Source organism: Tachypleus tridentatus, chromosome 8 (genome assembly GCF_004210375.1).
Source record: "Tachypleus tridentatus isolate NWPU-2018 chromosome 8, ASM421037v1, whole genome shotgun sequence".
Classification (NCBI taxonomy): Eukaryota; Metazoa; Arthropoda; class Merostomata; order Xiphosura; family Limulidae; genus Tachypleus; species Tachypleus tridentatus.
Window position 1 is genome coordinate 30,892,118 of NC_134832.1, and position 15,897 is coordinate 30,908,014.

General features: G+C 36.6%; 1 protein-coding gene across 4 annotated transcripts in view; it reads right to left on the reverse strand.

The window, feature by feature from the left end:
* LOC143222090 (uncharacterized) overlaps positions 1 to 15,897 on the reverse strand; it is a 99,957-nt gene that overhangs the window by 39,345 nt on the left and 44,715 nt on the right. For all 4 annotated transcript variants that reach the window (XM_076448022.1, XM_076448019.1, XM_076448020.1 and 1 more), the window contains one exon: positions 3,566 to 4,010. The gene's annotated coding sequence lies outside the window, so the exon portion shown is untranslated. The remainder of the gene's footprint in view (positions 1 to 3,565; positions 4,011 to 15,897) is intronic.

Here is a 15,897-nt window from a genome sequence, read left to right on the forward strand (position 1 = left end):
AGAGGGAAGGCAGCTAGTCATCACCATCCACCGCCAACTCTTGGGCTGCTTTTTTACCAACGAATAGCGAGATTGACCGTCAAATTATAACGTACCCACAGCTGAAAGGGCGAGCATGTTTGGTTAGACGGAGATTCAAACCCGCGACCCTCGGATTACGAGTCGAGTGCCTTGACCACCTGGACATGCTGAACGCTGATCAACAGTGTAACTTTCTGGACTGTGTTAAATTACTGGCCTCCTTATTTCTTTTAACACTTCTTTAACCTTTCAAGTTGCTCTGGGACCTATTAGGCCCCACTTTTCGTAGGAGTGTTAAGTGCATTATACGCGGACAAGTTAATCCTGTACTACTAGGATATTCCAAGTTTACAGAGGTGTAGGATACAAATTAAAACTGGGACGAGGGGCAAAGTTCATTTGAATGAGCGAATCACCCATTATCAGGGGATCCAGGGTTCACATTAGGGCTCTGGAAACTCTTGAGTTATGAATTAAACTTTGTGTTCTCCTGCTTTTTTCCTACTCTTGAAAACTGGGAAATTACTGGAAAAAAAAACTATAAAAGAGGGGGGCAGGTCCCCGCACTTCCTAAACCAGTGTTTAGTCCTTAATCTGGCCAATGACCTTCCTGGATCATCGTGCTTGTCATCAAGAGAAACATATCAAAGAGTGAATATAATCAGAAACCATCTGAAGAAAGGTGTTACTAACGAATAAATATAGGCTTAGAAATAAAATTAAACTATAAAAACTGATGCGAATTTGGAATGCTTTGCTCTGATACCGAAAATATTAGAACACTAATTTACGCAACCGATGAAACATAGATGAAGATAGTTTCACTAGTATTCATAATAAGTAGCCCTCCAGTAGCTCAGCAGTAAAGTTTCAAAATTCAGGTTCCAATACATTACACATGGCCTATTGTGTAGCATTATGCTTAACAACAAACAACCAAATAAAACATAAGTGATTCATTGCGATACTAAAATGCTTTATGTCTGAATCAAAAGGTTAACGGAATTCAGTTAAATATTAGGATAAAAAAATAAACAGTACGTTAATCTAATTCATTGGATGAAAACACTTGCTGTACTCTGACTATATCTCAAGAAGACGGAACTGTTTTACAGTGAACCCCATAATTTTGATAGACTTACGTATTATTTCAGTTATAATCGGAAAAAGCGAACAAAAAAGAGCTTGCTACAATAATGATATCGTTCCAAACACGTTTATATCTATCATGCAAATTATTGTTTAAATCCGTGTTTTTTTACTCGCATCATAATTAACGTTTAAAGCTAATTAAAGTAGAATGAAATACTATAATTTTATATATGACTGGTTTATTCAAATGAGACGCTAAAGAAATCGTCCTTAATTAATAATACTGTACGTGTGTGTTATTTTTACAGCAAAGACACATTGAGCTATCTGTTGTGTCCACCACGGGGAATCGAACCTCGGATTGCAGCATTACAAGTCTATAAACGTACCGCTGACCCAACCCCACCGAGACATCACAAAGGATTAAAAACTTACGTTAGTTATGATTGGAAAATGCAGCTCCGATGTTGTTCGAAAACAAAAAGTGAGTTATATTCGTGAATTGCCTCGTGCTATATTTTGTATTTATGGCTACGATACTAAGACTGTGTCATTATCCCTAATTTGGAACGACTGACCAGAGGACAAACAGCTTACTACCCACTGTCCACACTGAGGGATTGACTAACAATTTTATAATGCACCGACAGTGGTGTGAATATTTGTGGTATAATAACGATTCGAACCCAGCTCTGAAATGCACAGTTCTACTCACGCCCTCACAGAAACAAAGTCTGTCCACAAACTATAGTGCGGGAATAGCAATATCTATCCCCATGAAAATTTATTTGTTAATTAGCTCATAACTACTCAACTGACTATCAGATTTTTATCCATAAGGAAACCACTTTCTAGTAAGTTTGTTTTGAATTTTGCGCAAAGCTACACGAGCACTATTTGCGCTAGCTGATCCTAATTTAGCAGTGTAAAACAAGAGAGAAGGCAAGAAGTCATCACCATCCACCGCCAACTCTTAGGCTACCCTCTTACCAACAAATAGTTAGATTGACCGTAACATAATAACGCCCCCACGACTGAAAGGGCAAGCATGTTTGGTGCGACGGAAATTGAAACCCGCGCACCTCAGATTGCGAGTCGGGCACCCTCACCACCTAATAGTAGAGGTATCTATGGAGGTAGGACCCATATAGCAGTGAGGAAACACAATTCACCAGTTTCAACTTACGTTTGTAAGCTTCATAGCAAATAATATTTTCAGCGATTTTTGAGCATCACTGACGGCTATCCGCAATTCTCTCCAAACTAGGAAATTAACTGTCACTCTTATAACGCACCAACAGCCTAAAGCGCGAGAAACATTTTGTGGCACTGCACAGATTAGAAATCGGCTAGCCATTTTCAAATCCAAAATACTAACACAGGGCCAATCCACACCCTCTTTCAGCGTCTTTAATGTTGTTAAGCCTATATGGTTGGTTATTCGTATTTCATCAACTCATATTTCCCAATGGTAACACGTAATCTCTATATTTCGTGTATGTTAAACCAATGATCCCGACCTCAGTCAGTGACTTAGGGTACACACAACTTAGGGATATAATTTTGATACAACTGCCTTAGATAGTGCCATCCTCCCCCCTACAGTAGCACAGGGGAATTTCTGCGGACTTACAATGCTAGAAACAGGGGTTTCAATACCTATGATGAGAAGAGTACAGATAGCCAGCCCACTGTGTAGCCTTGTGCCTAATTACAGACGAATAAACCTTATGCTAAAATAACGAATAATCTGAAACACTTTTTTATTTCTATTATTATTTTAATGCTATGCTGCTATTGAGAACGAGATTGTGTACGCCAGTTGCTAGCAAACGCGTAGAAATCCAAGAATAATTTCTTCCATAATTCTGTTCTTCCAGAATACGAACATGGCGGTCTGTTTTTCTTAATAATTTAGCAGTGTAAGACTAGAGAGAAGGCAGCTAGTCATCATAACCCACCGCCAACTCTTGGGCTACTCCTTTACCAAGATAATGGGATTGACACTATAACGCTCCCACGGTTGAAAAGGCGAGCATAAACGTTTGGTGTGAAGGGTATTCGAACCCGTAACCCTTAGATTGCGAGTCCAGCGCCCTAACCACCTGGCCATGCAGGGCCCGTTTTAAATAATTATTTAATTACACTTTTCTTTAAATAACGATTCACGTGTTTTGTTCTTTTCCTTTCTTGAAAAGTAAATTTTAGGTATTTTAGTCATAAACACATTTTTATTACTCAACAATAAAGGTCTTATTTAAAATGTTAATTTAATTAAACATGTTTGAAAACGTTGGGAGTATTTTTACAAATTAATATTTGATAAATATAAAAGACGTGTTTACAGAGACGTTGCATTTGACACTGCTCGCGACCTTATCTCAATTCGTATTCGCGGAAGTAGATTACACTGGTTATACGTATTAATCCTTTGATCATTTTCTACACTTACCTGTTAGCCAACGTTCCGAACTTCTGCGAACAGATAAAGTAGCTCGCAGTTTATCTGCATCAGTGCTCCTCTGGATGTGGGATCCAGCTTAACCCTACCTTAACGTGACACCCGCTGTGAGCACGATGCGATGTTCTAGAACCTGTTGCTCGGCGACTGTTCTTTATAGTAAGACGGCCTCCTACGCTCAACTTGCGGGAAGCGTTTCACTAGCAATTGACGAAGAAGTACCGTATCTAACAGCGCTTGTCGTAGTAGCTACAACGAACAACAGCACCAAGACGATCAGCTGGGCTCAGCATCAGTAGTTCCCGGTTTATCCTCCCACAGATGAAAGTCACGTGGCCGGATACCAAGCCGCTCGGTATGCGACATGAAAAGTGTTTATTCACTAATCAATTTCAAAGTGTTCGAACTTGTTTGTAGACTTCCCGACACTGACAATCTACAATAAATAAATAAAAATAGCAAAACATGGTTTTACTGCTACTTTCTTCACTTTTATGTATTGTTATTACAAACAACACCTAGAGATTACTGATGTAAAAGGGTGTGGTAAAAAGAAATAGCTTTGAGATTTCGAATCATAGCTTGTGCTCAATTGTCTATAGAAACTAACGATAACAACATAACCAGTCACGGCCCTGAAAACAGTAACAACTCTATAGCTCAGCCAATCATAGTCCTGAAAAAGTCCCAACTCTAAAACTTAGCTATCTAAATAATAGTAATGAAGTCAAGAACGTAATATTCCTCTACAGGCACATGTAAATGTGGTTTAGCATACTGATAATAATAACAACCACGTAATATGTCTAAGTCAATTCTGGCTGTCGGAGACTATTCTCCGAAACATTGTTTTGTTACTTTGAGGGCCCGGCATGGCCAGGTGGTTAAGGCACTCGACTCGTAATCTGAGGGCTGCAGTTTCGAATCCCTGTCGCACCAAACATGCTCTCCCTTTCAGCCTTTGGGTCGTTATAATGTTATGGTCAGTCCCACTGTTCGTTGGTAAAAGAATAGCCTAAGAGTTGGCGGCGAGCGGTGATGACTAGCTGCTTTCCCTCTATTCTTGCACTGCTAAATTAGATAGCCCTCGAATAGCGAAATTCAAAACAAACAAAGTCTATGAGGAAACCTTAATTCCATGTAAAGTAAACGAAACAAACATTTAGAACTGTTGCCTACCTCTAGGTCTTCCCATTATCTCAAGTCTATGTCAACTCGAATAAATTAAAAGTTAACCAGAAGATTAGGACATACAAATCACAAATGAACGAATGATAAAACAATAGTTTGTGTTGTTACTAAAGGTGATTCGCTGGGGATGACCAGGGGGCTAGCTAGTTAGTTCAATTGGTAGAAAATTCGCCTCGGTGCGAGATGCGAGGAAATGCACCGTATCCCAACTCTAAAATTGCGAGAGGAGGGGAAGTTAATTCTTAATTTTAAAAATAAATAATATGGTAGCATACGCTAACGCAGATGGTACATTCCTACACTTACATACCAACTATGCCAGCAAATAACGTACACAAAGCCAAATATTTGTTTGTTTTTGAATTTCGCGCAAACCTACAAGAGAGCTATTTGCGCTAGCCGACCCTAAATTAACTGTGTAAGACTAGAGGGAAGGCAGCTAGTCACCACCACCCACAGCCAGCTCTTGGGCTATTCTTTTACCAACAAATGGTGATTGAACGTCACTTATGACACTCCCACGACTGAGAGGGCGAGCATGTTTGGTGTGACGGGGATTCAAACCTGGGACCCTCGGTTTACGAGTCAAGCGCCTTAACCACCTCGCCATGTCGGGCCTAAAATTGAAATAACTGGTAAACACAGATCTCGATTGATATATGTAATTAGTAGAGTATGAAGCAATACCCTGAAATATACAGTTATAAACCTAACTTCACAATAACGCAAATTTGCTAAAAATATAGACAAAACAACTCTTCACAAACCTAAACTCAATCTCACTATTTTTGGTAAAAGTGTAGCTCAAGAGTTGGCGGTGGGTGATGATGACTAGCTTGCCTTCCCTCTTGTCTTACACTGCTAAATTAGGGACGGCTAGCGCAGATAGCCCTCGTGTGAAATTCAAAAACAAACAATTAAAACCCAATTTGACTTACGTGTTCGATTTGTGTTTATTAATTTGGTAATCAATGATTTGATAGATGATAATTATGAATATTTTTATATACAGTATGTATATACTTAACTTTTGTTTTGATCGGTATGAATTTCCAAAATAATTCCATAATTACAAATCATGTCGTATACCACGTTTTGTGGTGCGTCAATTCAATTAATAACCTGATTCGTGAAATGTTAAGTTTCCCATACGCATTCAATCAGTAATCGTGTGGCTTTATGAGGAACAAGTTTCATATAAAGGATCTGCACTTCAATCCTAACCCTAGCTTTGTTCTTTCCACCTGGCAATGCTTCGTAGGCACGTGTCGTCGTAGTTAAATACTCACAAAACAAACTCCATTATCGAAACAGTTTTACACGCCCATGCAAAATATCGATATACACATTTAATTAAAGTCTCCGAGATGCTAAAATTTTATTGTGTCTTAGAAAAGGGCCCTCCCATACCGCTGACGTTTTACTCGTTACATTTTCGTGGTGCATATTTACTAATAAATGTTTTCATCCAATTTACGGATCATTATTTCCGGAAGATAAAAAAAAAAAAAAAACAACCTACGTATTTGTAATATTAAGTAAGAACACTTTATATCCGAGCTTGGAAAATTAGCTGAGCGCAAGTGTTAAATATAAACACGTGGTGGATGTTGACAGTTTCCAAAGTAATTTCTGAACAGTCCGGAAATCACGTGACTAATTCTTTCTGTAGCTGCGCAAAAACAAAGATCATTGTGCACGTGTTGTCACGAGGAGAGCACGTGTTTTGTTAGCTATTTCTGTTTTGTACATCCATTAAGCCTCCAAATACGCTTTGTCAATACAACAAAGTTTGTTTCAATAACAGAATATGAAAAAAAACAAGATCACAACGCTGTTTCTGACCATCGTTTTTACAAAAGGAAATTTGTACGTACAGATTAGATTGAAAAATATAAGGCAACTTCTGCATGCGTAGTATATTTTGTATTTTAATATCACAACTTTGTCTCTGATTATCGTTTTTACAAATGAAAACTTATGTAATTTTACAGTAAAAGTATAGAATCTGTTACGTATTATAACTCATCTCGGACAAGTCTACGATTTATCACGTTACGTATTACGATTTCAAATAGCTGGAAAATTTTAATTAGAATTTAGAAGTTAATTGAATCTCGATAGATATGAAATTTATATTTCCTGACAAGATTAATACACACAGTTCTCTTTCTTAAGATAAATATATTTTAATATACAAACAACAACACAATTTATAATACCAGTTATTACAAATAATGATTTAACAAACAACAACACAATTTATAATACCAGTTATTACAAATAACGATTTATATACAAAAGTTTTCAAATATACAAACAATACCGAGTCTTCTATCTGATCTGGAACTGAATATTTCATCAACAATTCACGAAGAACGAATTATTTCTATGTTGATATCGTTACAATTCGCTTAATGGCTAGTCTAACGCTGTTTACAAGCCTACTTTTTTCCGACAAAGATGAATGATGTCTTCGTAGAAATACTAACATCCGAAGTTAATTCACTGAAATTAAATGGTTTGTAGCGTTCGAAATCTATAAATATTCCCTGTCAAATATCTGTAGTTTTCCTATTAATAAGCGTCCAATCACAGCAATATCTTTCGGGGTTTATAGTGTACTAATTGTAACAAACCAACACTAAATAAAATTCTCTCTCCGCATTGCGTTGGTTGTCTCTTACAAGCTTTAAATTCAGTTGGCAACAATGTAAAACATTGTTCATTCTTACGCTCAAGAATCTTCTACAAATATAGAGAACAGGGGGGGGGGGGCTTTCGTAATACACATTTAACAATATAAGTTACATGAATTTCTAAATATATGTTAAACTGAAGCAAACATAGATATTAAAATAAACATATAATATTAAATCAGTTCCAAATCACAACATTGCCTCTGATTATGGTATTCAGAGATGGAAACTTGTACATACATATTAAAGTAAAAAGGTATATAACCACAACGTTTTCATGAATTTTCTATTGTGCATATTAACATTGTAAGTATAAATCACAACATTATCTTTGATAATGTTTACAGACAGAAGCTTATACATGTGTAACAAACCACAATTTCCGTGTTCCGAAAACGTTATTGTTGTATTTCCAACCCGCTATAATAATGAAATGCTTATATAATAAATATTCTCCACATTCACTGGCCAGCATCAAGTTGTAATTACAATGTATACAATGACAATAAAATATATTTTTAAGTTGAATCTTTCATATTTCCCAATCTTAATATGGAGGAGAGGCCATTTTTCTTCATAGTGTATCTTTCTCGAATATATGTACATGTACGTGTGTGTGTGTGTGTGTGTGAAAACTGCACGCGTTATTATAAGAAACAAATATCCATGATCTTTTAAAAAAATAAGCAGGATGTTATCTACTCATTAATTAATTGGAATTTGTTTATAATCAAAAGTACGTAAATCTCTTAATAACAGCCAGTTTACCTTATCTATATAATGTAAAAATAGTACTGTATGAAGTAATCAATCTTAGCACTGTATCGAACTGGCGAGGCTTCCGTAGATGTGATAAAACAGTTAAAAGCTTCCAAAATCCTAGATTAACTTCTCCAGTGTTAATTAAAATACAAAGAATTTATCCTGGTCAGAACATGATTTTATAGTATGGTGTTTGCCTGGTTACAACAGTATAGAAGAATACGGTTGAAATGGGAAATGTGACTGTTCCTTACGGATGTATACGTTGCGGTAGTATTTTGGCCTTGCTGTAAAAGTGCGAAAAGACATGTCTTGACTCATTAAATTAGTGTTTATTTGTGGTAAAAAAAGAGGCTCTGTTTGCAAACCCTGAGTTTCACCTCCCTGTAAATTTTGTTTGTTTGTTTTTGAATTTCGCACAAAGCTACTCGAGGGCTAGCCGTCCCTAATTTAGCAGTGTAAGACAAGAAGGAAGGCAGCTATTTATCACCACCCACTGCCAATTCTTGGGCTACTCTTTTACCAACGAACAGTGGGGTTGACCGTAACATTATAACGCCCCACGGCTGAAAGGGCGAGCATATTTGGCGCGACGGGGATGCGAACCCGCGACCCTCAGATTACGAGTCGCACGCCATGCCGGGCCAACCCTGTAAATAGTTCTACCTCTGGGGGGTAGAACCACAGCCATTTTCATCATGGCTATTTCAGGGGATCAGAGGTAAGAATATTGTTATATTTGTATATATACAACGCTGAAGTGCAGATGATTTGTTCGATTGTAGTTAATCACAAAACTGCACAAGGGATTATCTGTGCTATGCCTACCACGGGTATCGAAACCTGGATTTTGGTGTATTAATCCACAAACGTATCGCTGTGTGAAGTTGGAGGGGGCACAATATGGAAAAAGATGTTCGTGAATACTGGTATTGTTTCTTCTAGTTCATGATTCATCGAAATCAGAGAGTTAATGTCAGCTGGAATACAAGCATTGAAAACACTTAGCTTATTTCTACGAGCTTAGAAAAACTAGGCTCTAATGCTGGGTCGTTTTACAGAACATTCTATTTCACAAGAAACAACAGTTGTATCTAACATCGTAGTTGCTGTGTCAGTTTGAAGGTTACACTTAGAGCAGGTTACTGCCGAAATGAGGTTATTACAATAAACAAGAGCAGCATTACATTCAATTAGGGCAAATTTGACACACAAAACTATCAATCGCTGGATGTTTATTCCTCCAAAGAGATCTGTTTGCTTCTAGATTGCAACAGAAAATGAAATACGATAGACATATACAAAAAGTATGTGGTGGGCTATCTAGTTAGACGAGTCGTATACATGGTATCACGTTACGTTGGCCGACTTCAGACTTTTCTCGCCTCTTCTCAGATTCCATGCTGTCTTCAAGGTTCTCACACAATAAAAACGTTTGGCAGGTGTCAGTAAGGTAAAAACATGAAATACTTTTTATCTAACTAATAAATCAGTGAAACTACAACCCCAGATTATATAAAAAAAACAAACTCGCAGTAAAACAGAAATACCGTTCCTTTGAGAAGAAACTCAAAAATGTGAATCAATGTGAGACAATGTCTTGACATTACGACATTCCAGGCTGCCATTAGTATGTGTGGTATTGCATACATTGAAAAGTAGGTTAGGTTTGTTTTGAATTTTGCGCAAAGCTACACGAGGGCTATCTGCGCTAACCGTCCCTAATTTGCAGTGTAAGACAAGAGGGAAGGTAGCTAGTCATCATAACCCACCGCCAACTCTTGGGCTACTCTTTTACCAACGAATAGTGGGATTGACCGTTACATTATAACGCCCACATGGCTGAAAGGGCTAGCATGTTTGGTGCGGCTAGGATTCAAACCCGCGGCCCTCGGATTACGAGTAGAGTTCCTTAACCCCCTGGTCTTGCTATACCAAAGGAGGTTAGGTATTGAAATCGTAGTAAAACTTTCCTAAGTTCTACTTGCTGCCTTAATTCGCATGTAATGTGTAAACTTTTATTTCATTGGAGTCAGTTAGCTACGGTAAAATTATTAATAAAAAATAAATAACGGCACTTGTACACTTATAAAATAATAATAAAAAAAGCTCGAACAACATTGATTGTCGCACAGCACAATCGAATTTAAAGGATAGCATAAGACCAAAAACTTAACGGCAGATGTGCCCTTATAAAATAACAAAAAACGCATATAAAACGTGAATTATTGCATATTAAAAGATTTATTAAAAGACAGCATAAGTCCAAAAACTAAACGATAAATGTCCCTTATAAAATAATAGTAAAAAAAAAAAAAAACGCATATAAATCGTTGATTGTTGCACAGTTCAATCAGGTTTGGCCCGGCATGACCAGGTGGTTAAGCCACTCGACTGATAATCTGAGGGTCGCGGGTTCGAATCCCCGTTATACCAAACATGCTCGCCCTTTAAGCCGTTGGGGCGTTATAATGTGACGATCAATCTCACTATTCTTTGGTAAAAGAGTAGCCCAAGAGTTGGCGGCAAGTGGTGCTGACTAGCTGCCTTCCCTCTAGTCTTATACTGCTGAATTAGGGACGGCTAGCGCAGATAGCCCTCGAATAGCTTTGCGCGAAATTCAAAACAAACCAAACAATCAGGTTTATTAAAAAGTCGTTTTAGGCCTTTGCTCTCAATCAATAAACCTGATTTTATTGTACAACAATCCCCGTTGTATGCGAGTTGTTGTTTTTTATTACATTAACAGACAATATGAGTCGCTGCTGAAGAACATCGATAGAATAAGAAAAAAAGTTTCTTCAGATAGTTCAGTTTATCGAAGTGATTGCACAGAATGATTACACAGTTCGAAGACCGAGAAAAAGAAAGCAAACTAAAAGTTGCTTCAATGCACGCACACACCATATGAACTGACATCTACTTTTGAGACATCTGAATGTCCTGTTACCATGGGTACGATAAACAAACTGGCCATAATTAGCTCATTAGTTGTCAAAAGTCACGAAAGTATTAGTGCCGGCATGATTTTTTTTTTCTTTTAACTACATATGATCTGCAAAATGGCAAAACGCATGGTAAAGCTATATTAAATACGTCACGTTCCGTTACTTTGAACGCACACTCGGTGACCGCTTACTTCGTGCACGATAGGAGGTCGGTAACTGGTCACGCGCTTGCATGATCTTATTATCAGGTAGATAAGTTGCGTGCATGCGCGTATCATCTCAGTAATCTGTTTCCCGCGATTACTCGTGGGAGAGTGTGTCCATCACGAGCAGAATAAACTTGCTATAGCATATGATACTGACATACATACGTATATATAAAACCGGTACAACAACACAGGTAAAACTTGAATCATGAATTAATAATATTATAATTATCTTTCAAATGCAAGTATTGAACGCCATCAATTGAAAAAACAAAATCCCCACAACAGCGTGTACTGTTCTTTGAATACAGTTTATAATATAAAAACAAAACCCACACAACAGCGTGTACTGTTCTTTGAATACAGTTTATAATATAAAAACAAAACCCACACAACAGCGTGTACTGTTCTTTGAATACAGTTTATAATATAAAAACAAAACCCACACAACAGCGTGTACTGTTCTTTGAATACAGTTTATAATTTAAAAACAAAACCCGCACAACAGGGTGTACTGTTCTTTGAATACAGTTTATAATTTAAAAACAAAACCCGCACAACAGGGTGTACTGTTCTTTGAATACAGTTTATAATTTAAAAACAAAACCCACACAACAGCGTGTACTGTTCTTTGAATACAGTTTATAATTTAAAAACAAAACCCACACAACAGCGTGTACTGTTCTTTGAATACAGTTTATAATTTAAAACAAAACCCCACAACAGCGTGTACTGTTCTTTGAATACAGTTTATAATTTAAAAACAAAACCCACACAACAGCGTGTACTGTTCTTTGAATACAGTTTATAATTTAAAAACAAAACCCACACAACAGCGTGTACTGTTCTTTGAATACAGTTTATAATATAAAAACAAAACCCACACAACAGCGTGTACTGTTCTTTGAATACAGTTTATAATTTAAAAAACAAACCCACACAACAGCGTGTACTGTTCTTTGAATACAGTTTATAATATAAAAACAAAACCCCCACAACAGCGTGTACTGTTCTTTGAATACAGTTTATAATATAAAAACAAAACCCCACAACAGCGTGTACTGTTCTTTGAATACAGTTTATAATTTAAAAACAAAACCCCACAACAGCGTGTACTGTTCTTTGAATACAGTTTATAATTTAAAAACAAAACCCCCACAACAGCGTGTACTGTTCTTTGAATACAGTTTATAATTTAAAACAAAACCCCACAACAGCGTGTACTGTTCTTTGAATACAGTTTATAATTTAAAACAAAACCCCACAACAGCGTGTACTGTTCTTTGAATACAGTTTATAATTTAAAACAAAACCCACACAACAGCGTGTACTGTTCTTTGAATACAGTTTATAATATAAAACAAAACCCACACAACAGCGTGTACTGTTCTTTGAATACAGTTTATAATTTAAAACAAAACCCACACAACAGCGTGTACTGTTCTTTGAATACAGTTTATAATTTAAAACAAAACCCACACAACAGCGTGTACTGTTCTTTGAATACAGTTTATAATATAAAAACAAAACCCCCACAACAGCGTGTACTGTTCTTTGAATACAGTTTATAATATAAAAAACAAAACCCCCACAACGGGATGTACTGTTCTTTGAATACAGTTTATAATTTAAAAACAAAACCCCCACAACAGCGTGTACTGTTCTTTGAATACAGTTTATAATTTAAAAACAAAACCCCCACAACAGCGTGTACTGTTCTTTGAATACAGTTTATAATATAAAAACAAAACCCCCACAACAGCGTGTACTGTTCTTTGAATACAGTTTATAATATAAAAACAAAACCCACACAACAGCGTGTACTGTTCGTTGAATACAGTTTATAATATAAAAAACAAAACCCCCACAACAGCGTGTACTGTTCTTTGAATACAGTTTATAATTTAAAAACAAAACCCCCACAACAGCGTGTACTGTTCTTTGAATACAGTTTATAATTTAAAAACAAAACCCACACAACAGCGTATACTGTTCTTTGAATACAGTTTATAATATAAAAAACAAAACCCCCACAACAGCGTGTACTGTTCTTTGAATACAGTTTATAATATAAAAAACAAAACCCCACAACAGCGTGTACTGTTCTTTGAATACAGTTTATAATATAAAAACAAAACCCACACAACAGCGTGTACTGTTCGTTGAATACAGTTTATAATATAAAAAACAAAACCCACACAACAGCGTGTACTGTTGGTTGAATACAGTTTATAATATAAAAAACAAAACCCCCACAACAGCGTGTACTGTTCTTTGAATACAGTTTATAATTTAAAACAAAACCCCACAACAGCGTGTACTGTTCTTTGAATACAGTTTATAATTTAAAACAAAACCCACACAACAGCGTATACTGTTCTTTGAATACAGTTTATAATATAAAAAACAAAACCCCCACAACAGCGTGTACTGTTCTTTGAATACAGTTTATAATATAAAAACAAAACCCCCACAACAGCGTGTACTGTTCTTTGAATACAGTTTATAATTTAAAAACAAAACCCACACAACAGCGTATACTGTTCTTTGAATACAGTTTATAATTTAAAAACAAACACCCCACAACAGCGTATACTGTTCTTTGAATACAGTTTATAATTTAAAAACAAAACCCCCACAACAGCGTGTACTGTTCTTTGAATACAGATTATAATATAAAAACAAAACCCACACAACAGCGTGTACTGTTCTTTGAATACAGTTTATAATTTAAAAACAAAACCCCCACAACAGCGTGTACTGTTCTTTGAATACAGTTTATAATATAAAATCAAAACCCACACAACAGCGTGTACTGTTCTTTGAATACAGTTTATAATTCAAAAACAAAACCCCCACAACAGCGTGTACTGTTCATTTTCGTGGGCCACAATCTCAATTCCACTTGAAGAACTTGTAAAGCTATGAAACTTTATGGGGAAGAGATGAGTGTTAGCTAACTGTTTGTGAGGTGAGCGTCCTTCCTGCCATGACCCGACCTGGCCAGGTAGTTAAGGCGCTCGACTCGTAATCTGAAGGTCGCGGGTTCATCTCCAGTCACACCAAACATGCTCGCCCTTTCAGTCGTGGGGGCATTATAATGTTACAGTCAATCCCACTATTCGTTGGTAAAAGAGTATCCTAAAAGCTGGTGGTGGGTGGTGATGACTAGCCGCCTTCCCCCTAGTCTTATACTGCTAAATCAGGGACGGCTAGCACAGATAGCCCTCAAGTAGCTTTGCGAGAAATTAAAAAAAAAACACACAATAAACCTACTTGCCATCCCCCCAACCCCATTCTGACGTCCATGTAATAAAATAATCTTATTTCCTAGAAAACATAAAAAGAATAATTTCCAATTTTTTAAACCTAAACGGTTTTCTCAATGAAAAATAAAGTTTGTGTGTATAAAGTTGAAAATCGATTCCTTGAGATTTGTTAAGATAGTGAGATTAATATTGTAAACTCCTTCAAAATCTTTTCATTTGTTTGTTTGTTAAGTAAATATTTGTTTTTAAAACTATCATAATATTAGTTAGGCTTACTCAGATTATGGTTTAGTAGTAAGCGTAAAGGTTTATCATGCTGAAATTCGGGATTCATTCTCAGTGGAGGGTACATAACAGACAGTCTATTCTGAAGTTTTTCTCCCGAAACAAAAATCGAGTTCTGGCTAATTAACTAACTAAATACAAGGGGTTGTTAGAACTACCTCGAGCTTGCAACACATCGAGCACCGAACTTTTACGTGCGAAACAAGCTATGCTTGTGTTTTCTTATATCAAAGCCACATCGGGTTATCTGCTTAGCTTACCGAGGAGAACCGAACCTCTGATTTTAGCGTTGTAAATCCGTAGACTTACAGCTGTACTATCGGGGTCTAAAGAAGCTGGCAATAATGTTTCTTGGATACGTAAACTTCTCGCACTTTACGTGGTGTCACGAACTCTCCTTCATTATCAACTACAAAACTGTCAATGTTGTCGATGAGTTAACTTGACTTACAATTACAAAGTCTCTAAAGGATATGACGCATTCAGTGCATCAGCTATGTAACGGATTTATTGTTGTACTTATTTTTTTAGTGCCTACGATTGTTTCTGTATAGTTTTCTTTTCTTTTTTCTTTTTTGCATCTGAGGTATTTTTTTGACTGTGTATTACGCAAGTCCTGCCTGTTCTTGAAACTTAAGAATTCTTAAGAGTGAGAAGCAACAATATTTGTTTACGAATAGACGCTAGAATATTGTCGAAAATTCTAGAAACTCGTGTGATTGGTAGGTATATAAAAACCAACTCGCGAGACAAATATTATCATCAGTCAATTACAGTCAGTGAGCTTTAGGCCTAGGGAGCTATAATTGTGATTAACGCCTATTAATCGGAAATCTATAGAATTTGACCACGAACGTTTATAGATTTTGAACATTAAAAACTGTTCAACTTCAGTGAATTACTTCACACGCTATTATGTCTTCGAGAACATTAAATATCTTCGCTGGAATAAGTCAGCTTGCA